We start from the raw sequence: 25715 nt of genomic DNA, 5'->3' as shown, positions 1-25715 counted from the left end.
CTCCTAACCCCATTCTCCTACCTTCTCCCCATAACGCCTGATAATTGTAGACAATTGATGAGGATCTGGGGGATGGAGGACCTCAAAAGTCAACAAAGTACATTTGCAGTGGCCGGGGGAATTGCTTAATGAGTACTTACCTTAAGGAAGATTGCCACTCTCCTGATTTTTTAAGACCAATGGCTGCAATTGAAGTGTGTGCTGTTCATAATCTGAGTGTGTACAATAGAAAATCAAAAGAATAAATCAAATAAATGCCATTAACCATGCTTTCAATGCTGACTAACATCCAGCACGTGTACAATGGCCTTAGTGTATTTGTACCTCACATATGCAGAAGAAATTGCAGTGCACTTTATTGAAGAGATATGTGTGCACACAATGTGTTCGATTGCACTCATCATTCAAGTTTCCAATAAAATTATTTTGCATAACAAATACAAATATTTGATGCAGCTTATGATTTTGGGGCCTGCCTGCCTTCTGATGAGCACCATGTTAATGTCTTTAGCTTGTCTCTTGTTGTTATATGCTTCTGACCTATTCTTGCAATGATATAATTGAAGGCAAATAAGGACTGATGGCTTAGACTTTAGATTCCCCTGCCTCCGCTTTGTTTTAAGTTGAGACTTCCTTTCCTGATTATATTCTCTTCGGCTTCGCTGGAAAGCTACTTAGGGATAAATTGAAACATTTTGAAGTTCTTTTTGAAAATATTAATCCCTTATAATTTTATTCTGCTCCTTATCTTTATACCACATGTATGCCTTCTGATGAAGGGTGAAGTGCACTAGTAAATTGTTTGGACAAATTCGCCAATTGACTGATATTGATGTGGTTGTCATCTCTACATCCCCATATAATTAGCTCACATAATGGGCACTGGAAGAAAATGCATTTCATGTGCTTTAAACATTTTGGCTGAGGATGTTTCTAGCCATTTTGCCAAGACAATTGCTTGAATGTGAACTACATTGATATGATTTTTCAATACAAAAACATATGTCCGAGACATCTTTTGAGGTAAAAAAATAACCAATTTGACAAGCAATTCTAATTATTCAGCATGATATCTCGGCTCTAGGACTTTAAAACAAAAATTCTCCTCTACTCTGAGAAAGGTTTACAAAAAATCAGAATTCATTCACAAAGGAGTGAAATTCATCTTGGATGTGAGCAGTACTTCGGCAATAGTAAATTTCAACATAACTGTACATTCAGGCTGATTTTCTTTTCCATTCACTCTGTAGCCAAAGTTTGCGGTATCCATCTCTATTCCCTTCAGAGTTTTCTGGGGCAGTGCATATCTCAATTACCTTTGTTCTTCCAATTACTTACCTTTTGGTGCATTCACAGGTTTGTGTTGTAGAGGTGATTTACAGGCTCACCAAATATTTCAATAAAGGGCCTGTCCCACTAAGGCGTGTTTTAGGTGAGTGCAGGAGACTCTGCGCTCTCCACATGGTCGCCACATGTTCGCTGGTGAGTCTCCTTCATGGTGGCGAGGAGTTCCCGCATTCTGGGAACTAGTCGCGGCCTCAGTATGGTCGCCATAAATTTTTCAACGTTGAAAGTTTTTCTGCAACTAAAAATTGGTCGCCATGGAGAAAATCGATACTTTTGTCATCATAGGTGCAGTGGTAGTGGGGTCGTCATGTAGTTGTAGGTAGTTGAGGTAGTCGTAGGTAGTTAATCTCCTTTGCTGATCGGGCATTCTCATTGGCTCATTGGGGGAAAATAAACGTAAGCAGGAATTTTCAGAACCAAGGAAAACCGACTGGTAACGTTAAATGCCCGCCGAACTTCACAACTGTGTATCTCTGGCTTATTAAAAGTTGTCTGACTTCTTAAAAGTGTCTCCACTCCTTCTCCCCCCTCACCCTCTTTTAAAGGACTTACCGTACACTGTGCTAGCCGTCTTAACCTTCCTGTTCATCGCGGTGTGTGTCTGTATCACCTTGGCTTTGCACCGTGTGAATTTCAGATAGCGCTCCCCCCGTTTTCCCTGGCCCCCGCCTTTATGATGTGTGTGTGTGTGTGTGTGTGTGTGTGTATGTGTGCTCCACTCTGACAGTGGCTTTACAGTCCTCGGTTTTTCAGGCGAGTGCCCCGAACTTGACCGTCGCTGGCAGTCCGCTGAAAAATCGCCTAAGTGGGACGGGCCCTTGAAGAGCACTTCAATCAGCCAACATCATTACTCTATTGTTGGTAAGCCCATAAATTATAGGTTCAGAGTTAGGCCATTCGGCCCATCAAATCTACTCTGCCATTCAATCATGGCTGATCTATCTCCCCCTCCTAACCCCATTCCCCTCCCTCCTCACCATCATCACCCCTGGCACCCTCACCAGTCAAGATGTCCATGTCTAGTCATTGGAGCAATAACTCACTCTGCCAGATCTGCAGAGTAGCTGGAATGCATCAGCTACCCCACATTAAGTATTCAGATACAAGCAACGTATACTCTTCAGAACTGCTGTGGAAGCCTGTCATTCTCAACTCCAGGGGACTGTAAAATAAGACTTAAAGAAGGAAGAATATTGCATTTTGTGCTTGATCTTCAGTCATGTGTGCTGTACAATATTATCCAAGCTTAAATACTGGCTAGGAATGAAATGTAATTACTTCATAGGCTTTTCCTTTAGTTATCTGCAAAAAATACAATTCTAATTTTACGAGGATCCACCCTTATCTCCCTTGCAAGGGAGGTGCTGGAATATTGAACATCAGAAAGGATTATGTTACTTGTTTTAGAAAGTATAAGATTCCGAGAAGCTTGATTATATCGATGCTGAGAGGATGTTTCCTGTCATGGGGAATCTAGTTTCAGAATAAGGAGTCACTGATTTAAGATGGACATGAGAATATATTGTGTAGGAAGGAACTGCAGATGTTGGTTTAAACCGAAGATAGACACTAAATGCTGGAGTAACTCAGCGGGGCAGGCAGCATCTATGGAGAGAAGGAATGGGTGACGATTCGGGATGAGAAGAGTCCCGACTGAAACGTCACCCATTCCTTTTCTCCAAAGATATTGCATGTCCCGCTGAGTTACTCCAGCATTGTGTGTTTATTTTCGATTGAAACCAGCATATGCAGTTCTTTCCTACACATATTGCCTGTGCCGCTGAGTTACTCCAGCTTTTTGTGTCTATCTATGAGAATATATTTCTTCTCTCTGTGAATTCTGGAATGCTCTACCCCAGAGAGCTGTGGAAGCTGAAACTTGCAATATACTTAATGCTTGGAGAATGAGATTTTTAGATTGCAGGTAAGAGAAGGGTCATGGGAAATGACCAGAAAAATAGAATGGAGGCCAAGGTCATATTAGTCATCATCTTATTTATTGGTGGAGCAGGCTTGAGTGGTTAAATACTCTCCTCTTTCAAATATTTGTAAGTTCTCATGTTATCCTTTTGTCACACACAGTTTTCTGGGGGATAAGATTGAGCCAAGAATCCCCAACACTAGGAAGCAGGAACGTGATTTCAAAGGCAAAATTCAGTGAAATGAGAGCCTTACAAAATAGAATGATGAAAGATGTTCAAGACTGTTCCAATAGAAGAGTGTAAACGGTGTAATGGTGAGTGTGCGGGATAAATAATTTCCAAAATGCAACAAGTTCAGACAACAAGCATAATTTCAACAATTAAAAAAGTATGATTTACATTAATAGGAAAAAATATGACTTCAAATTCTACTGGGAAACTCAAGAAAGGGCTCTTGTGGAGCCAGATGGACACCAGGAAAAACAATAGGCATATAATTGCAGCAAAAAAAAGGGAAACCTAATACAGACAACCACAGAGATTAGCCAAGACTGTACAAACATTATTTCAGGCACAGATAGAGTGAAAACCATAAAAAATCAGAAACAAATTGAAACTGAAGCTATGGGTATATCCTACATATATGAAAGGTATAAACAATCTGCCCTCTCTGAATAAGTATACCTTACGTTTAATTGAGGAATAAATATGATCTAAAATGTTGCTGCACATTAGATCCAAAGCAGTTTCTGAGAGGCTGGGGGGGAGGGTAATTTTACTTATATGTGCTCCACGCAAGGAAAAGTGTGGATCCCAGGTCATGAATAATTTTGAGTGTTGTACAGAAAGCACAAACTTACAGGCGTGAGCTTCAGGAATACAAGAGATCTTAAAGAAATGGGCTCTGATGTTGGGTCTCATCATGCAGGATGGGGACTGGAGCAGGTGTTTCGCATCTCTGACAGATGAAAGGGCATCATGACGATAGGAGTTGAAATGTTGGTGCAAGCGGGCTTCCATGGAACCTCACTAAAGACAGAAAAAGATGCTCTCCTGATCTGAGAAACACCATCAGTGAAATTTGATGGCTGACTGCAATGGTTGTGTGGCAGAGACCCTGACAGTGGCAAAGAAAAGAGGAGCCCCTTAACTCCCACTTGGACTTGAAGTTGGAACCGAGGTAAATTTTCTTGCCGTATATGAATGCTCTGATTTTATGGCAACTATGTCTCACACACTGATTGATATCACTGCTGTGGACCAGGCAATCTTTGTGGTGCATAGGTGTGCCACAAGGAGAGGTCAGCAATACAATTTCTGAGCTCTGGGCATGAAGCACAAAACATGTTTCTCAATTATCAATAAATCAATTGTGTGGTGCATAGGAAGCGCGCACTGCAGGATTGGATATTTTAGCCAATAACTTCACAATAAAAGACATGGAAGCTTCAGGTGACAAAGTAAACTCAAAACCAATAAAACATCCCCGTCAGATGATAATTGTATAAGTGCGCTATAAAGGACAAATCAAGATTTAATTAACGGAGGATTTCCATCTAATGAGCAAGTTAACGGGAACAGTAATCAAAGTGGAGCACTCAACAGAAACAGAGAACCAGAAATCTTATTGTCATTTCTACTCCGTCAAATCATAAAAGAGAATCTGAGGATCATCAATAATCTAGTTGACAGCAATTGACATGGATTCGGCGGTGCAATATTCTCATCTTCTCTGAGGAATTAAATGGATAAACCTTATGATATGATGTATCTCGATACCCACAGGGTTCCTGCTAATGTTCCGCTTGGATGGCTATTAACTAAACGTGAACAGATAAAAATCCAATGCAACAAGAACAGAAAATGCAGGAAATACTCAGCAGGTTAGTGCAATTTCAGGACTGAAATCAAGTTTTTCACATTGAGGGTGACCAACAGAATCCTTGCAGTGTTCTTGGAGATGGTGTTGTATCTGATAATTACTTTCCATCACAATTCTTTAGGAGACAGCAAGAGATTCAAAACATGTGCATACATTTTTATAGTTCAATACTGCTTTATATGTCATATTTGCATATATTACACTTGCGGCAGCCGCCAGTTTTGGCGCCATTATTGAAAGTCCAAAGTCCGGTCAGCCCGCATGCTCAGTGTACTGCAGCAGTTCATGCAAACCGCTGTCTATCTTCTCTCCTCGCCCGGCCATCCTTGCATCCTGCAGCTTACTTTCAAGGGGCTGGAGGCATTGCCAGCCCCGTTCACCCTTCTACCAGCCAATGCTCTTCACATCCGATGTCTCCAGCTCCTTCCTAGTTATGCCGTCCGATGAGCCTTTGGGCGGGTTCCTGGTCCCACCAACAGATGAGCCTTTGGGTGGGTTACTGGTCCTGCCGACCACTGAGAATTCGGGTGAAGGTGTTCAGCAACTATAGGTTAAGTCTATTAATTAGTATCTCAGGTGCACGGGTGTCCCTTAACATTATAAAGGTTATAGATGTGATTATTTCCTGATATGATGCATTTTAATATATAGTATATTGGCACAATTTCCTGCTGCATGACTCCTCATTACTACTTCCATATCCACTTCTTAATATCTCTCCAATGTTCGAATGTCTTCTTCACAACAATCACTGTAAAATTTAGACATGCAGACACATTCAATCTTTTCCCAGTTGGCACAAAAGATCCTTTATGACTACATTCTGATACTAACAAACCAAGAGCCCATTTCTGCATGATGTACCTGTGTTTGTACACCTATTTTCTTGTCTGTCTGAACTGCTTCAGTTTGTCTTTTCCCTATTTAAGTGTTCAGATTCAAATCATGACTCTGCTTTTCGTTTAACTGCAGACTTACCTTCATTCTCTCCTCCAAGTTAGGCTGCAGCAAGATCAAGTACAATCAAAGTCTGCAATGTATCAACAGCTCTGCTGGGATGAATCCCCTGGTTGAATATGACATTAAAATGAAAAAAAAAAGAAGGTAAACAATAATAAATGGTTAGACACAAAAAAGCCTTGAAAAATAGGGTGGCACATTGGCACAGCATTGCCTTACAATGCTTACAGTGCCAGAGACCCGGGTTAGATCCTGGCTATGGGTGCTGTCTGTATGGAGTTTGTACGCTCTCCCTGTGGGTTTTCTCCGAGAACTTTGGTTTCCTCCCACACTCCAAAGACATACAGGTTTGCAGGTTAATTGGCTTGGTATAAATGTAAAATTTGTCCCTAGTATAGGATGGCGTTAATGTGTGGACTCGGTGGGCCAAACGGCCTGCTTCTGTGCTGTATCTGTAAACTAAACTAAACCTATTTATTCAAGGCTTGCTTAAGACCTTTCAACTGCACAATCAGAAGCTGGATAGTATGGAGTAATTAATGGATGCTTGATATAAATATGCCTTCGGAAGTACTCAAATCTGCATGACATGAATTGAGATCTGTTACTTTTCAGATATGCCATCTGTTGCAAGTATCTGTTGTACCACTTCAGTTGTACTTTCCCTGTTGTTGTCTTACAAGTCGGTATACAATCCATTTAGAATGAATGTTGATTAACACTCAGAAGCTATTCCTAACCTTCTGACTGAAATGGTCATGTCATCCATCTCATGTCTGATGGGGTATCCAGTGGTTTTGTTCTGCACTTTACGTTGGCATTAAATCCATGGATCTTTATCAACACCCACCCAATATAAAACTCTTATATTAATAACCTTCATATGCTCTGAGTATATTAAATCCAGGATTCATCTTCTCAGGGCATTGGTGATGATTATTCTGTGTCACCACTTGATCCTTCATTAGTGGGCAATTTAATTCTTCAGCTGTAAAATGCTGACAAATCCACAACTGGAGATATCTTAAATGATCCAACATTTGAGAGTTTGCTCATCAGCTCTTTTCAAAAGTGGATCATTTTATATTGTCTCAGTGATATCGGCAGCTGTCTTGTTATCAGGCAAAATTGTGCATTGACTACCTATGTCAGAATTTTCACAGATAGGGTCATTAAAGATTCATGGAGCATAGAAACAAGCCCTTCGGCGCAACTTGCATTTGTCGACCAAGATGCCCCATCTACACTAGTCCCACCAGCCCACGTTTGATTCTAAACCTCTAAACCTTTCCTATCCATATACATGTTCAAATGTCTTTTAAATGTTGTTATAGTGCCTGACTCAACAACCTTCTCTGGCAGCTCATCCCATTTACCCAACATACTCTGTGAAAATGTTGCCCCTCAGGTTCCTATTAAACCTTTCCCTTCTCACCTTCAATCTATGTGCTCTGTTTCTCGATTCCTCTATTCTGGATAAAAGACTATGCATTCATCCTATTTATTTCCCTCATGATCTTATACACCTCTGTAAGATCACCCTGTTGGAATAACGTACATGAGACATGAGTGATAGTTAACTTTGTTATTCGCAATAACTTGTCAGACAAGGAGAACAGTCACACAAGAGCCTGTTCTACAGAGTCAAAGTATGCAGCATTTTTACATCATTTTGATATCATAAATTTAAGGTCAGTCACATACACATGTTTACAAGGTTCACTATTGTGATTCAGCATTCTCTAATTTTCCCCTCAAGAACATGTCCTTATCACCAAAAAAAAGCAAGTTAACCAGACATGTTAGCATAGCACAGAAGGGAAACTTCACTGGAGTAAAGTTTTATTCCCACAGAATGAAATGCTGCCCATGTTCATGACAAAATGGAAGAACAGATCAGTTTTTCCCACAATTCATACAATCTCTCAATCTCCTGGGCTTCAAGGAATAAAGCTCTAGCCAGCCCAACCTCTCCCGTTCCGGCCCTCAACTCATGGCAATATGCTCGTAAATCTTCTCCGCACACTTTCCAGCTCTTTAATATATTTTCTACAGCAGGATGACCAAAACTGAATACAATACTCCAAATGCGGGCTTATTGACTATAACTATAACATAACATCCCAACCTCTGTACTCAATAGCCTGACTGATGAAGGCCAATGTACCGGACAACTTCTTGACCACCTTATCTACCTGTGCCTCCACTTTAAGGGAACTATGTATCTGAATTCCAAGAGACCCCTCTGCTCTACAACACTCCCCAGGGTCCTGCCATTCACTGTGAAGGCCCTGCCCTGGATTGACACCTCTCACTTATCTGCATTAAACTCCATTAACCATTCCTCGGCCCACTTGGCGAACTGATCAGGATCCTGCTCTGTTTAAGAAGAAACTGCAGATGCTGGAAAAATCAAAAGTAGACAAACAATGCTGGAGAAACTCAGCGGGTGAGGCAGCATCTATGGAGAAAAGGAGTAGGCGATGTTTCGGGTCGAGACATGCTCTAATTTTTAGAGCCTGTAGATCCTGCTGTAATTTTTGATAACTGTCATTGCTATCTATGGTACTACACATTTTATTGTAATCTGCAAACTTACTAAATATTGCTTCTACATTCTCCTAAAGCTCAAACATCATTGGGCCCAGCACAGCTCTTTGAGCATGCCACCAGTCACAGGCCTCCCATCCGAATAGCAATCTTCCACCATTACTCTCTGCTTCCTTCCATGATGCCAATTCTCTATCCAGTCGGATAGCTCTCCCTGGATGCCACACAATTTAAACTTCCAGAGCAGACTACCATGCGGAACCTTATCAAATGTCTTGTCCATATAGACAACATCTATGCTGGCACCCCCAAAGCATTAGAAATATGCCAAAACATTTTCTCTGCAAAATCTCCCAAATTCACTTCAAATATAGACAGACCAACATAACCATCTTCTCTCAAGCAAGTATGCTCAACATTGAGCTTCTACTTACACTCAGTCGATTCTGTTGGCAGGGCACATAGTTTGCAGGTCTGACACCAGATTCATAATACTGACATTGCATTCCAAATTCTATCAGAATAAGAGATTAGCTGGTGGACAAAGTAGATTTGTGGATCAACGATTCCATGAAGAAATGTAACATTCCCAATAACTCCTGCAATTTTTGACCCATGGTTCCTTAATGTGGAAGGGGACCATTGAAATTGCATGGAGACGTGTCGCCGACGGACGAGAAGCCGAAGAAAAGAAGTCGAAGACAAAGAACCGAATGGAAACGAGGCTGAAACGTCACAAACTGAAAGAGTACAAAGACGAAACGCCTACTTACCGAAAGGATGGGACGCCTAAATGCAAACTAACCGAAAGGGCGGAATGGCTAAAAACCAACTAATCTAAAAGTTGCGTCGCCTAAAAGCAAACTCACCGAATGGCCGCTCTGTCGAAACGCCACCTCCCCGAAAGGCCGCGTCGCCTACAAGCCAACGGATCGACTGCCGCTCAACAGAAAAATCCAATAACGGACATGACGTTGCCAGGGGTCGGGACTTGTCAGCGATTGGTCCAGACCCCCACGTCCATCACATCACTGTGGAGGGATGAACATTGTCCCAATCCTCCGCTTCACCTGGCCCCGCAGCCCGCAGAGGGTCGCCGTGGGGGAGTTGGGGCTGTCCCGAGGGATGCACACCTTCGGCCGCTTTCAACTTGGTGCTTGGGTTCAGATTACACAGTCACCTATGGCTTGTGTGGGCAAATGACCCACATCTTCCCGTCTCCCCTTCTATCTCCCCTCCTCTCTCTCTCCCCTCTCTCTCCCTTCTCTCTCTGCCCTTCTCTCTCTCCTCCTCTCTCTCCCCCCTTCTCTCTTTCTCTTCCCCTTCTCTCTCTCCCCTTCTCTCTCCTCCTCTCTCTCCCCTCCTCTCTCTCTCCGTTCTCTCTCTCTCTCCCCCTTTTCTCTTTCTCTCCCCCTCGCTTTCTCTCCCCCTTCTCTCTTTCTCTCCCCCTTCTCTCTCTCCCCCGTCTCCACCGGCGGGAGCGTCCACCCACCCAGAGTCACTGACCGCGATGCACCGCCATTGGACCCCAACCCCGACATCAGGGTGATTTCCCCCCTCCCAGACCCCCGGACCCTGAAACCCACACTGGGTGATTCACCCCCACCCCGGCCAGGAGGACCGACTGCTCGGGGCAGAGTAAATCGATTTGAAAATATGGGGGGGACACATTCTCTGGTGGGTCGATGACAAGTCTGCATGACAACAAACAATTTTATCTCCTCCCACTTCCCTCCCCCCCCCCCCCCCCTTGACAACAAGAAGCACGTTTTATTTATTTATCGACCCGAAACTCCACCCATTCCTTCTCTCCAGAGATGCTGCCTGTTCAGCTGAGTTACTCCAGCATTTTGTGTCTATCTTTGGTGTGACAGTTGCCTCATTGCATCGGCTTCGTGTATTGCGCGCCTATGCCGCGTGCATCTATCCAAACAAGTGCGCTCAAATTGAAATCTCACTTCTTTGCGAGGAAGGGATGGAGTGGATGTGGCCACCGGCTTAAGCAAAGGCCATTAGGACAGGGAAATAATGCCACCAGTTAATTAACCATGTTCCCGAATGTAAGAATGATTTATACATGTCACAGTTTTGTTTTTAAATGAATGCAACTATGTTTTGATTTTTAATGCCGAGTTAAAACCCCATCCCATGGGAAGGGCTTGCGGCAGCTGGTTTCACAGTGCCTTCATTGTTGGTAGGTGCTGTATTTTCAAATGGACTGCTGCCAGTTTTCTCAACTTCCATAGCCCCTCTGCATAAAAGGGGGAGAGAGAGAAGGGTGGAGAGAGCGAGAGGGAGAGAGGGGGGGGGCGAAAAGGGGAGAGAAAGAAAGAAGGGGAGAGAGGGAGAAGGGAGAGAGAGAGAGGGGACAGAGAGGAGGGGAGAGAGAAGGAGGAGAGAGAGAAGGGAGAGAGAGGTGGAAGAGAGAGAAGAGGAGAGAGAGAAGAGGGGAGAGAAAGTGAGAAGGGGAAAGAGAGGGGGGAGAAAGAGGGGGAGAGAGAGCAGGGGAGAGAGAATGGGGAGAGAGAGGGGGGAGAGAGAGAGGGGTGAGAGAGAGAAGGGAGAGAGAAAGAGAGAAGGGGAGAGAGGAGAGAGAAGAGGGAGAGGGAGGAGGGGGAGATAGAGGAGGAGAGAGAGGTGAGAGAGAGAAGAGGGGAGAGAGAAGAGGGGAGAGAGAAGGGGGAGACGGGAGAGTGGGGGTCATTTTTCCACACAAGCCATAGGTGACTGGGCAATCTGAACCCTAGCACCAAGTTGAAAGCCGAAGGTGTGCATTCCTCGGGACAGCCCCCACTTTCCCACGGCCACCCTCCGCGGGCTGCGGGTCGGGTGGACCGGAGGTATGGGACAATGTTAATCCCTCCACAGTGATATGATGGACGCAGGGGGTCTGGACCAATCGCTGACAAGTCCCGCCCTCCGACAACGTCATGTCTGTTATTGGACTTTTCTGTTGAGCGGCAGTCGATCCGTTGGCTTGTAGGCGACGCCATCTTTTGGGTAGGTGGCGTTTCGACAGAGCGGCCATTCGGTGAGTTTGCTTTTAGGCGACGCAGCTATTTGGTTAGTTGGCTTTTAGGCATCCCGCACTTTTGATCAGTTTGCATTTAGGCTTCCCATCCTTTCGGGTTAGTTGGCGTTTCGTCTTCGTATTCTTTCGTTTTTTTGGCGTTTGGCCTCGTTCCCATTCGGTTCATTGGCTTCGACTTCTTTGCTTCGGCTTCTCGTCCGTGGTGCCATGTCCGTGTTCCATTGAAATAGAGAACTGAGTGTGTGGAAGCAGTGAAAGAGCACAGCATGTTACCAACACCCCCCCCCCCCCCACCCACCACCACCCACTTGTTCTGACAAGCACCACCCGCCTCAGCTGTAGAAATGTCTGTGATTTCATAGTTGTAGTTAATGACTATATTGGACTATTGTATCCAGGTCACCCTGCCATAGAAAAGATTGACTTGAATGGAAGCAAGTTGACCTTAATCCAGAAGGGTCATTTAAGAAGAATCACATTTTCCCTCATAATTTCTTTCTCTTTCAGCCCAGAAAGTTAGTCATTCTCCGTAGTTACAACTACTGGCAATTATAATCAGCAGCCTTTATGCACACAATACATTGTATTCATCTTCAGTACATCACTTAAATATGCACAGAGACTAGTTGTGCTTTCTGGCAAAGGTAGATGGTTGGATTTCCTCCAATAGCCATTGTTACTGTGATAGAACAATCCACTGCTGTATCAATACTAATTTTTATAATTTAGTTATTTATTTACATTTTTATGTTGAACATTTTCAACATCCTACTATTTGCAATTGTAATGTAGGAAGTCTGAAGAAGGGTCTCAATCCGAAACGTCACCAATTCCTTCTCTCCAGAGATGCTACCTGTCCCGCTGAGTTACACCAGCTTTTTGTGTCTATCTTCAATACTTGTTTAATTCTGCTTATCTGATAACTTCCAAGTTCTGTATTTCCCAATTGTGTACACCTTTCTTCTCTGCAGGATTGCATCAATAACACTGCTTTGATTAGTTATTCTGCGTTTGGATTGGCACACAATCACTATATGATCTTTCTCTTGACACACACAATACTTTGCTGGCATAGAGGAACAGATGTTCAGTGAATAGTTGCCGTTGCATCTGCAGCATGAATTCCCACCGTCTGCATTGATATGATGCTGATCTTGCTTCAAGCATGGAGGTTTCACTGCTGCCTCCTGACTATAAGCTGCCATCATGCCTATGTCTGTTCATCATTTAAGCCACGTAAATCTAATTCATTGCCTGTGTATTTTAACATAAGCCCCTACTTTGCAAAAAATTGTTAAACAATGGTAACATTTCCATTCTCTCCAAATATGCTGTGGTAAACTCACATGCTCAATGTGCACATCAAACCTGCCATTTTGTTTATCATTTTTTACATGAAGCAGCAACACAACTTCTCTGCCCTGTGATCACTGCTGTGTGTTTAACTCTTCAGAGATGAATATTCCTCTCTGTGCTACAAACCGACTCTGTGTTCTTCTGCATTTCTTTCTGTGTTCTTCTGCCTATTTCCTTCGCTCCATAGATGCTGCTGCACCCGCTGCACCCGCTGAGTTTCCCCAGCAATTTTGTGTACCTTCTGTGTTCTTCTAACTTGCTGCTCCATGCAGATTCACTGGCTTTCTTCGAACCAAGAAATCTTTACAACCCGTGCACTTCCTCTCCCTAACTGCTGCGACTTGGAGTTACATGTTAAGTGCCAATGATCAAGGATACTCAGTAAATGGTTCAAAAGGTTTTCCAACCACTTTTTTTCTGGAGCGACTATACCTTGGTTGTTGAGACCACCTTCATTGCCATTTGCAGAGAGTATTTAGAGATATCTGTGAGCTAAATTTGTCCTAGTGAGCTTTGCTTATAATTTCTAAATTACACCAAGTGCTTCAAAAAATGGCCTTACACTTTATTGCACCCTACGAATAAAAAGAAACACATGTGCTTACAGTGCATGTATGATGTTATTATATTACATACATTATTCATGTACATATCTACATACAAATATACCACAGTAGTGCAGTCTTCTTCTTCTTATCGAGTCCACACACAGGATTAGAAGTTGTTCAGCCAGAGCTGAACACACTTCTCGGCATCTGCACAATGGTGTCTGTCTTGCGCTTCTTGTGCTTCTTGTGCGTGGTGGTGGAAAGATTGGTTGAAACAGGGCCGCGACGTGAACGCTCTTTCCTTGGCCCCAGTAGTGCTGTGAAAAGCATGGAGCGAATTAAGAAACAATTGCAGTTGTCTCTTAAATAATTCCATGTTTTCAAAATGATCATTAAGTTCTCTCCAGGTGGTTCACTGAATCATAAAATTATAGAATCATGTCATGGTAACGGCACAATATGAAGATACTCAGCCCATTGCCTGCTCTGTATTAGAGTTCCTCACTAATTCTATTCCCTGGCTCTTCCTCCGTAGCTTTATTTATTTTTTTCTTCACTAAATAAATTCATCCATTTCCACTTAAAAGTTGCAATGGAGTCCATCTGCACCTCTTCAAATGCAGACAGTATAATCCCGAGCCCAAGCAAATATGGTACAAAAACAGCTTTTTCCTCATGTCATTATTAATTGTCTACTGCTTTAATTTTGTACCAGTGTACTTTAGTCCTCCACAGCTCCAACAATGGGAGCAGCCTCCCACTATTCACCCTGTTCCGATCCCTCATCATGTTCTGTACTTTTATTATATGTCTGCTCACCTTTCACTACTCAATGTAAAGGTCATAAGGTCATAAGTGATAGGAACAAAATTAGGCCATTAGGCCCATCAAGTCTACTCTGCCATTCATTCATGGCTGATCTATCTCTCCCCCCTAACCCCATTATCCTGCCTTCTCCCCGTAACCCTGGACACCTGTAAAATCTAGAATCTATCTATCTCTGCCTTAAAAATATCCATTGACTTGGCCTCCACAGCTTTCTGTGGAAAATAATTCCACACATTCCCTACACTCTGACTAAAGAATTTCCTCCTCATCTCTTTCCTAAAGGAATATCCTTTAATTCTGAGGCTATGACTTCTAGTCGTAGACTCTCCCACTAGTGGAAACATCCTCTCCACATCCACTCCATCCAAGTATTTCACTATTCGGTACGATTCAATGAGGTCCATCCTCATTCATCTAAACTCCAGTGAGTACAAGCCCAGTGCCATCAAACACTCATCATAAGTTAACCCACTAATTCCTGGAATCATTCTTGTAAACCTCTTCTGGACCCTCTCCAGGGCCAGCACATCCTTCCTCAGATATGGTGCTCCAGCCTTATAACTATCCTTGTATCTGTAAACTCTCAATTCAGGAAACATCCTCATAAATTTTATCAGCGCCTGGCTCTCACATCTTTCTGATAATAAGGAATTATACGCAGTGGAGAAGCTAATATGGAACAATGTTTTAAAAAGGTTCTGTATTACGTTCCTGCTTTTATGCTCAGTACCTCTATTGATCAATTGTGTATGTAAGGATGAGCTAAATATGCAGTTCCATGCAAGGAATTACTATGCCATTATGCTGCAGCTACTTTCTATGTCCATTCATATAACAGTGTTGGACTGATTAATTTATTCTGATCAGGCTACTTCAACAAAGCATTTGACCAGGTCCCAAATGGTAGGCTAGTCTGGAAGTTTAGATCACCTGGAATCCAAAGTGAGTTTGCCAATTAGACTAAAAATTGGATTGGAGGACGGAATCAAAATGTTGTTGTGGTGTGTTGGGTTTTTTTTCTGAATGGAGGCCTGTGAGCCTTGGTGTGCTGCAGTGGTTGGTGCTGAGTCCACTATTGTTTATTTACATTAATGATTTTGATGCATTTAACATTGTTAGGAAATTTGCAGGTGCCACCAAATTAGTGGAACAGTGGATGGTGAAGAAGGATGTCTAAGTTTACAATGAGATCTAGATTGGTTGGGAAACAGGGCCAAGGAATGGTGAATGGAATTTGGCCCTGATAAATGTGAACATTTGGAGACACAAGAAGCTGCAGATGCTGCAATCTTGAGCAAAAGTCAAAGTGCTGGAGGAACTCAGCAGCTCAAGAAGCACCTGTAAAGGAAATGAACAGGTGATGTTGGTGGTCAGAATGCTTCTGCAGACTGATCTGCTGAGTTCCTCTAGGATTTAGTTAATTGGGAAGCTTTGGAAAATGTTGTAGAACAGAGTGATGTAGGAGTACAGGTACATGGTTGCCTGTAAGTAGCAAGTTAGGTGGACAGGATAGTGAAGAAGCTATTTGGCAAGTCTGCCATCTTTGGGAAGGGCATTGAGTACAAAAGTTGGGACATCATGATACAGCTATAAAGTAATTGGTGAGACCACACTTGGAGCACAGTGTACAGTTCTGGTCGTTCAGCTATGGGAAAAATGTTATTAAGTTAAAAAGGGTACAGAGAAAAATCATCATAATTTTACTGGGATCATGGGCTTGAGTTATAGGGAGAGGTTGGGACATTTTGTTTTGCAGTGTAGAAGGCTGAAGTGTGACCTTATTGAGGTGTACAAAGTCATGTATGGGCTCACCCCGCCTTACCTCTCTGAGCTGCTCCACCTATATGCTCCTGCAGGTCAGGTCAGCTGATCAGCTGCTGCTTGAGGTACCAAGGTCTAAGCAGAAGCTCAGAGGGGATAGAGCCTTTTCTGTTGCTGCTCCGGCACTCTGGAACACCTTGCCGCTGCACATCAGACAGGCCCCCTCACTGTCCATCTTCAAATCCTCCCTAGAAACACATTTTTATTCTTTGGCTTTCGACACTGGCTGAGGCATTGCTCCTGTTCTTAGTGCTTTTAATGTCTTTTAATTTTAGTGTGTTTTTTATAGTCCTTCATTTTACGGTTTTTAATGGTTTGTAATAGCTTTTTGTCCATGAGTTCTCATGTACAGCACTTTGTGGCAACTGCAGTTGTTTAAAGTGCTTTATAAATAAAGTTATTATTATTATTATTATTATGTAGAGCCTGGATAAAGTGAAAGCTCACGGTTTCTTTCGTAGTAAAGTAAAGTAAAGTAAGTAAAGTATCCTTTATTGTCATTCAGACATTTCAGTCTGAAGGGTAGTGGATTCTAAAACTAGAGGACGTGGGCTTAGGGAGAGATCTATGAGAGATTAGGGTAACTTTGTCACTTAGTGGGTAGTCCGTATCAGGAATGAGCTGTCAGAGGAAACTAGTAGCAGATACAATTACGACTTTCAAAAGACATTTGAATGAGAGAAATTTGGACAAGATAAGAATGGTTTAGAAGGATACAGGCCAATTGCCAAATGCAGGTAATTGGGATTAGCCCAAAATGGCAACTTGGGCAGCATGGACATGTTGGGTTAAAGTGCCTGTTTAAATGCATCATAGTTCTCTGACCCCACAGCTCAGACATAGCATTCCCATTTCTGCATCAGAATGTTGAGGGATCATAAACTGCTTGGGTAGCCTAAAACTCAATGCATGAACATTGAGATACAAGAGATTGCAGGTGCTGGAATTCTGCAGGACAGGCAGCATTTGTGGAGGGACATGGACAGATGTTGTATCAGGTCGGGACCCTTCTTCATGAACATTGAATTCTCCAATTTCAGTTAATTCCCACCCCTCCTACCCATCTGCCCAGTCTCCCTCCACCTGATTCACCTTTCTTTCCTCTCCTCTGCCCCCGTCTCCTGTTTCTTTTTCCTCCTCCACCACTTCCATCTAATCATCACGCAGTCTACCCTACTCCAGGTCTCCATCTCCCTCACCCTCCCTGAGTTCTCTTCAACCCGCCATCCCTACCTCAAGTTCTACATTTCACTGCATTATCAGGTGTGCTTTGTTTCAGAGGAGACATAACTCAGATGTATGTCATTTTGATTTACGTGAAAGTAGATGTAAAGCTAGTCATGGAGAATCTAGGTCAATATTTATTACATCAGATGATCTGGACATGTAATGACTGTTGATGGGATCCTGCAACTGTTTTAATTTGCAACAGGCGTACTTCAAATGTTACACACTGTTTGTAAAAAAAAGTTTAAAGTCATAAAGTCATGCAAAGTGCAATGCAAATGAAAGCATTTTTCTTGTTGAGTTAGTTTGATGGTGCCAGGAAATTCTTGCCTGGGCTATAAATTAAATATCAGATTGGTGCATAAATGTTTCAAACAGTACACTGAGAAGTTCCCAACAGAATAGAGGAAGCAATTTCACTAGCAGTTTTCTAAAGTGATTTGGATGTCTGAAGAATATTGGGAATCTGAGGGAGAACTGCTCACACAGAGTGTCTTGAATCTGGAACACTCTGCCTGAGGAGGTGGTGGGGTCAGGTACACCCACCTAGAGTCAGGTACTTTAGGACGAGAGGTCATAGCCTCAGAAATAAAGGACGTTCTTTTAGCAAGGAGATGAGGAGAAATTTCTTTAGTCAAAGGGTGGTGAATCTGTGGAATTCTTTGCCACAGAGGCTGTGGAGGTCAAGTTAGTGGACATATTTAAGGCAGAGATAGATAGATTCTTGATTAGTATGGGTGTCAGAGGTTACGGAGAGAAGGAGAATGGGGTTAGGAGGGAGAGATAGATCAGCCATGATTGAATGGCAAAGTAGACTTGATGGGCTGAATAGTTTAATTCTGCTCCTATCACTTATGAAGAAGTTTTAACTTTTTAACTTTAAGTTTAACTTTTAAGAAGCCTTCAGACAAGCACTTGTATGTAAATAGAATCAGCGTCTATGAGCACAATGGCTAAAGAGAAACACATTTTTTACACAGAGAGTGGTGAATCTCTGGAATTCTCTGCCACGGAAGGTAGTTGAGGCCAGTTCATTGGCTATATTTAAGAGGGAGTTAGATGTGGCCCTTGTAGCTAAAGGGATCAGGGGGTATGGAGAGAAGGCAGGTACAGGATACTGAGTTCGATGATCAACCATGATCATATTGAATGGCGGTGCAGGCTCGAAGGGCCGACTGGTCTACTCCTGCACCTATTTTCTATGTTTCTATGTTTCTATGTTTCTATGTACATGATAGAAATATAGAAACATAGTAACATAGAAATTAAAATTGAAATATAGCCAATGAACTGGCCTCAACTACCCTCTGTGGCAGAGAGTTCCAGAGATTCACCACTCTCTGTGTGAAAAAAGTTTTTCTCATCTCGGTTTTAAAGGATTTCCCCCTTATCCTTAAGCTGTGACCCCTTGTCCTGGACTTCCCCAACATCGGGAACAATCTTCTTGCATCTAGCTTGTCCAACCCCTTAAGAATTTTGTAAGTTTCTATAAGATCCCCTCTCAATCTCCTAAATTCTAGAGAGTATAAACCAAGTCTATCCAGTCTTTCTTCATAAGACAGTCCTGACATCCCAGGAATCAGTCTGGTGAACCTTCTCTGCACTCCCTCTATGGCAATAATGTCCTTCCTCAGATTTGGAGACCAAAACTGTACGCAATACTCCAGGTGTGGTCTCACCAAGACCCTGTACAACTGCAGTAGAACCTCCCTGCTCCTATACTCAAATCCTTTTGCTATGAAAGCTAACATACCATTTGCTTTCTTCACTGCCTGCTGCATCTGCATGCCTACTTTCAATGACTGGTGTACCATGACACCCAGGTCTCGCTGCATCTCCCCTTTTGCTAATCGGCCACCATTTAGATAAAAGTCTGCTTTCCTGTTTTTGCCACCAAAATGGATAACCTCACATTTATCCACATTATACTGCATCTGCCAAACATTTGCCCACTCACCCAGCCTATCCAAGTCACCTTGCAGTCTCCTAGCATCCTCCTCACAGCTAACAATGCCCCCCAGCTTAGTGTCATCTGCAAACTTGGAGATATTGCCTTCAATTCCCTCATCCAGATCATTAATATATATTGTAAATAGCTTGGGTCCCAGCACTGAGCCTTGCGGTACCCCACTAGTCACTGCCCGCCATTGTGAAAAGGACCCGTTTACTCCTACTCTTTGCTTCCTGTTTGCCAGCCAGTTCTCTATCCACATCAATACTGAACCCCCAATGCCGTGTGCTTTAAGTTTGTATACTAATCTCTTATGTGGGACCTTGTCGAAAGCCTTCTGGAAGTCTAGATACACCACATCCACTGGTTCTCCCCTATCCACGCTACTAGTTACATCCTCGAAAAATTCTATAAGATTCGTCAGACATGATTTACCTTTCGTAAATCCATGCTGACTTTGTCCAATGATTTCACCACTTTCCAAATGTGCTGCTATCCCATCTTTAATAACTGACTCTAGCAGTTTCCCCACTACCGATGTTAGACTAACTGGTCTGTAATTCCCCGTTTTCTCTCTCCCTCCCTTCTTAAAAAGTGGGGTTACGTTTGCTACCCGCCAATCCTCAGGAACTACTCCAGAATCTAAAGAGTTTTGAAAGATTATTACTAATGCATCCACTATTTCAGGAGCTACTTCCTTAAGTACTCTGGGATGCAGCCTATCTGGCCCTGGGGATTTATCGGCCTTTAATCCATTCAATTTACCCAACACCACTTCCCGACTAACCTGGATTTCACTCAATTCCTCCAACTCCTTTGACCCGCGGTCCCCTGCTATTTCCGGCAGATTATTTATGTCTTCCTTAGTGAAGACGGAACCAAAGTAGTTATTCAATTGGTCCGCCATATCCTTGTTCCCCATGATCAACTCACCTGTTTCTGACTGCAAGGGACCTACATTTGTTTTAACTAATCTCTTTCTTTTCACATATCTATAAAAACTTTTGCAGTCAGTTTTTATGTTCCCTGCCAGTTTTCTCTCATAATCTATTTTTCCTTTCCTAATTAAGCCCCTAATGATGGGCTGAAGGGCCTGTTTCTGTGCACATGACTCTCTGATTCCATGATTATGTGACATACGGTTGAAAAGGGAAAAAAAGAGTGGCAATCAATGGAAAAAGGACTAGATGCAAAGAGCCAGTAAAACGTGATGGCTGAAATAGAGTATGTCAGCAACTTATGATTATATAACATTTAGTTTTTTTAAATCTAGCTTTAACTTGGTGAAACCTTCTGAATTCCAGTCCCATCAATCTTTGCTCACCTCCACAATGTTAAGACATGAAAAGGTCATGATTTAATGTGCAACTAATTATTTATTATCCTACACCTACACAGCCAAGAACAACACAATGATCAACTTAATCATCATGAAATGAATTACAATTTGCTTTTAGAATTACAACACGGCATTAAGTGATTTCATTTGAACAATGTATAATGGTATCTGTGCTGGTTTCAGGATATCAATAATATTCAGTTTGTAGGAAATACAAGTCATGTTTGTGAAGTCTAGTCCTCTTCAGTTAATATGGCAAAGTAATTATGGCTCTTCTCACTGAAGTCTGGGAGAATTGATTTTACCTTATATTTACTCCTGAAAATTGGATTGAGGATGCTCTCTGAGATTGGCTTTGGGAGGCTTATGCAGGATTCTCTTTAGATCAGAATGATTGAAGTGCTCTGCCAATAAGCTAAAGAAAGGCCTTGAGGTTGCGGTAAAATGCTTTTTTTTTAAATGGTCCACAGAATGTTTGGGCATCTGGCTGATGTTCACTATGAGCAACAAAATTGCTCAAGGCTAGAGATCAAGAATGCAGATGGAAATCTTTTACATTTACTGCTATACTCAAGGTGCCCTATCTGTGCTTCTGACAGTGTTTGAATAACAGCACACGTGTTGTGTAATGTTGAACAGTACCCGGGCTAAGAGTGGCACAGAAAATTTAAAGAATATTTTGTGATGTGAATATTAATAATTATGCATCATGAGTGTCCTGAGAATGTAATGCTGGGCTATCTTGAACACGCAGTAGTTCCACGTAACAGAATGGTCATTTCAAAATCAAACCAAGTGATAATAATAATAAGGTCACAACGTCATAGAGAAGCCAGTTTCAGTTAAAGACAGCAGCCCTTTTACCAAAAACTAGATACGTTTTATGGCAATTAGATATTTCCATGATACCTTTTCCTGGTGCCCTTGGTCAATTTCCACAATTTTAAACTATTTATATATTTGCAAATCAATATGGTGAACTTTGCAAATCATTAATCCCAACCTTTCAACCACTACTACACAACAGCTTGATAAACATTGTAATATAAAAACTACTGCTTTGAATGTGTTCATAGATATCTACAATTCTCACTTTAGAATGATTCCTCTTTTAAATACACATCGTTATCCAACTGCCTGCAACTTTCCATTTTTTTAATTGTAACTCCATTATAACTTTCACATAGGTGGAGAACGATTCCAAAAATAAAATGATCACTTCTCGCTTAATTTAAAAACAATTTCAAAATTCTTATGAGTTGATATTATTCTCCCACTATTGCAAATTTGTGTCTTCCCTTATTCTGTGCATCATCATATCATGATTACCATTTTGCTCCAGCAGTCTGAATACCACTCAATAAGACTTTGATACTAGAGCAAAGAGTGCCCACATCCAAATCTTGGTGAATTATTACAGAGCTGCAGGTAAACTCATCTCCAAATATATGCTGGTACACAAAAGTGCTGGAGAAACTCAGCGGGTACAGCAGCATCTATGGAGCGAAGGAAATAGGCAACGTTTCGGGCCGAAACCCTTGTTCAGACTGATGTAGGGTGGGGGGCAGGGAATAGAAAGGAGAAAGGAAGAGGAGGAGCCCGAGGGTTGAGGGAGAGCTGAGAAGGGAAGGAGACAGCAAGGGCTTCCGGAAATTGTAGATGTTTATGCCGCTAGGGTGCAAACTGCCCAAGCGGAATATGAGGTGCTGCTCCTCCAATTTCCGGTGGTGCTCACTCTGGCCATGGAGGAGGCCCAGGACAGAAAGGTCGGATTCGAAATGGGAGGGTGAGTTGAAGTGCTGAGCCACCGGGAGATCAGGTTGGTTAATGCGGACCGAGCGGAGGTGTTCGGCGAAACGATCGCCATGCCTACGCTTGGTCTCACCGATGTAGATCAGCTGACATCTAGAGCAGCGGATGCAATAGATTAGGTTGGAGGAGGTGCAGATGAACCTCTGTCGCACCTGGAATGCCTGCTTGGGTCCTTGAATGGAGTCGAGGGGGGAGGTAAAGTGACAAGTGTAGCATCTCTTGCGGTTGCAAGGGAAAGTGCCCGGGAAGGGGTTGGTGCGGGAGGGAAGGGAAGAATTGACCAGGGAGTTATGGAGGGAGCGGTCTTTGCAGAAAGCAGATAGGGGGAGAGATGGGAAGATGTGGCGAGTGGTGGGGTCACGTTGGAGGTGGCGAAAATGACAGAGGACGATTTGTTGTATGTGGTGGCTAGTGGGGTGAAAGGTGAGGACTAGGAGGACTCTGCCCTTGTTACAAGTGGGGGGGAGAGAGCAGTGTTATGGGGTATTGAAGAGACCCTGGTGAGAGCCTCATCTAGTAGGAGAGGGGAACCCCCGTTCCCTGAAGAATTAGGACATTTCTGATGCCCTGGTGTGGAACACCTCATCCTGGGAGCAGATGCGGTGCAGACAGAGGTTCACCTGCATCTCCTCCAACCTAAGTTTGAGTGCCGGATGGAAGTTAGTGGTGAAGCGGATGAAGTCAGACAGTTGTGTGTGGGTTCAGGAGATAGCACCAAAGCAATCGTCAATGTAGCGGAGGTAGAGGTCGGGGATGGGGCCCTGATACACCTCGAACAAGGATTGTTCGACGTACCCGACAAATAGGCAGGCATAGCTGTGGCCCATGTGCGTGCCCGTAGCTACGCCTTGTATTTGGAGGAAATGTGAGGAGTCAAACAAGGTTATTGAGGGTAAGGACCAGCTCCGCTAGGTGGAGGGGAGTATCAGTGGACGGGTATTGGTTGGTTCTCTGGTCGAGGAAGAGCCTGTGGGCTTTGAGACCCTCCTGGTGGGGGATGGAGGTGTAGAGTGACTGGACATCCATGGTGAAGATGAGGGGATGGAGGCCAAGAGAATGGAATGCCCGGAGACAACGGAAAGTGTCTGAAGTGTCTTGAACATAGGTAGGAAGGGATTTAACCAGGGGGGATAGGATGGAGTCAAGGTATGTGGAAATAAGTTTGGTAGGGCACGAACAGGCAGAGACAATGGGTCTACCAGGACAGTCACGTTTGTGGATTTTGAGGAGAAAGTAAAATCGTGCCGTGCGGGGCTGGGGAACGATGAGGTTGGCGGCTCGGGTGGGCAGGGAGTAGGAATGGATGAAGTCAGTGATGGTGCTAGAGATAGTGGCCTGGTGCTCGTCTGTGGCGTCATGGTCCAGTGGTAATAGTAGGAGGTGACCGAGAGTTGGCGCGTCGCCTCAGCTTTGTAGAGATCGACACATCAGACTACCACGGCACCTCCCTTGTTGGCGGGTTTGTTGCGGAGTGAGTCGATGACTGTACATTCAGGGGGGGGGGGGAGATTGGAGTGAGACAGGAGATTGGAGAAGTTGAGGTGGTAGATGTCCCACCGGCAGTTTTGAATAAAAAGGTCTAAAGCCGGAAGGCCATGAGGGGGAGGGTCCACGAGGAGGGGGTCCGTTGGAGACGGGAAAAGGGATCATCAATAGGGGGCGAGGACTCCTTCCCGTGGAAGAATGCTGTGAGGCGGAGGCGACGGTAGAAGAGCTCCAAGTCGTGGCGGGCGCGGAACTCATTGAGGTGGGGACGGAGGGGCACAAAGGTGAGGCCTCTGCTGAGGACCAACCGTTCGGTATCAGAGAGGGGGAGGTCAGGGTGGATGGGGAACACATGGCAGGGATGGGGGTTGGGGCCGGAGGAAGGCAGGTGAGTGGACTGAGGCTGAGGCAATGTCTGGGGAGTGGGTGGTCAGGGAGGAGAGGGGCATGAAGACTGTAGTGTGGGTGGGGATGAGCTGAGGTCACATGGTTTGTGGGAGATGGGGAAGACCCAGTGGAACACCCACTGAGGTTACCAGGGTTAGGGGGACTAGCACTAGGACCCAGCGCCGTCAGATCCAGAGGAGTGGGAGTCTGCAGCGTGGAAGCTTCAGGCCCGGTGCTGAGTCCAGGCTGCAGGTAAGGCGATGGCTGCGGGCGGCTGGAGGTCGGTGGAGTGGCGAGGATCGGTGGTATCGATGGTAGGAGTCTGCGGGTAGTGGAGTCCGGGACGGCGGGCGATGCGTGTGAGGACCCGGTGGGCGGATGTTCAATGGGACGGCGCAGTTCGGCCAGCCCGGTGAGGCGACAACGTGAGTAGGACGCGGTGCGGCGGCCATGTTCGGTGAGCCCCGGTCCGGCGGCTATGTTCGGTAGGTCCGGTGCGGCGTCAATGTTGGATGGGCCGGGTGCGATGGTGATGTTCGATGGGCCAGGTGCGGCTGCGATATTCGACGGGCCCAGTGTGGCGGCAATGTTGGATGGGCTCCAAATATATGCTGTACATAACCAATGGATTAATTCTATAACCTAAGTTCCCTTCCTCTAACCTTACACTTCCCACTCCTTCAGTATTATCCCTAGTGCCCGTTGTATTTTTGTTATTTATTGCATTATTTTCTCTGGCTCACTACCATTATTGTCCTTTAAACCTCTGAGCAGGGAATTGGGACATAGGATTGATCTACCTGGAGCCAGAATAGGTCTGAATGGCCCTCACGATTGTATAGATTCTGAACTGATCAATAAGAAGCACATGTAGCTCTGTAGCTATATAAAGCCATTGCTATTGTAGTAAGTAAAATAGATTTGGGATAGGAAACCTGAAATATGCTTGGAGAGTCATTAACCCAGAAGATAGATCAATCATGTGGTGGCTGTGTGACGCAGATGGGCACATATCATCCACCTAATAATAAGAAAAGAAACACATTGTGCCATGCATGTGATGTGCTATACTTCTTCTTGAGTATGGTGTGCACAGCCTAAAGTTGGAGGACAACTTGTTCTATTTGATCTTATTTGATTGTGCACGCCGGGTTGATTGCATTTGTCGAAACAGGCCGGACCACGTGAAGGTTGCAATCTTCCACCCCATGTGCTATACTAATCATCCTGTTGAAACGAAGTACATTAGCTAATCAGCTAAGCTTCACC

This window comes from Amblyraja radiata, chromosome 6 (genome assembly GCF_010909765.2).
Source record: "Amblyraja radiata isolate CabotCenter1 chromosome 6, sAmbRad1.1.pri, whole genome shotgun sequence".
Lineage (NCBI taxonomy): Eukaryota > Metazoa > Chordata > Chondrichthyes > Rajiformes > Rajidae > Amblyraja > Amblyraja radiata.
This window is presented reverse-complemented; position numbering follows the sequence as displayed.